Here is a 417-nt window from a genome sequence, read left to right as displayed (position 1 = left end):
AATCGGGAGAGAATTGGACGACTCGTCCAATGGCTCGAGCTCCCGCAAGAGCTCGGCTTCCTCGCTCCGATCGACTGCCATGCCAACACGGAGAGACGCGCAAAACGGGAGGCTGGACGCCTCCGCGCGTAATGCAACGTTCTCCGGGCATTGTGCGAACGAAGCGAGGGTTCTTTAAGTATTTGCTACGATTTGTTGTCGATAAACGACTTTTTCATTTCATAATGATTTTTCCTCCACATTAGTATATATATATATATATATATATATATATATATATATATATATATATATATATATATATCGTATATCATGTATATCACACATTCTTTCATTTTTAACGTATTTTCGTTAATGATCCTTCCGCAGGTTCACCTACGGAAACCTTGTTACGACTTTTACTTCCTCTAAATAATC

General features: G+C 39.8%; 1 non-coding gene across 1 annotated transcript in view; it reads right to left on the bottom strand.

Annotated features, from left to right (window-relative positions):
• Positions 1-352: 352 nt before the first annotated feature.
• LOC143432161 (small subunit ribosomal RNA) overlaps positions 353-417 on the bottom strand; it is a 1,924-nt gene continuing 1,859 nt past the window's right edge. Inside the window, exon 1 of the ribosomal RNA XR_013102906.1 lies at positions 353-417. This exon is cut by the window's right edge and continues 1,859 nt beyond it. This is a non-coding gene — a ribosomal RNA (small subunit ribosomal RNA).

Source organism: Xylocopa sonorina, unplaced genomic scaffold, assembly GCF_050948175.1.
Source record: "Xylocopa sonorina isolate GNS202 unplaced genomic scaffold, iyXylSono1_principal scaffold0035, whole genome shotgun sequence".
Classification (NCBI taxonomy): Eukaryota; Metazoa; Arthropoda; class Insecta; order Hymenoptera; family Apidae; genus Xylocopa; species Xylocopa sonorina.
This window is presented reverse-complemented; position numbering and strand designations above follow the sequence as displayed.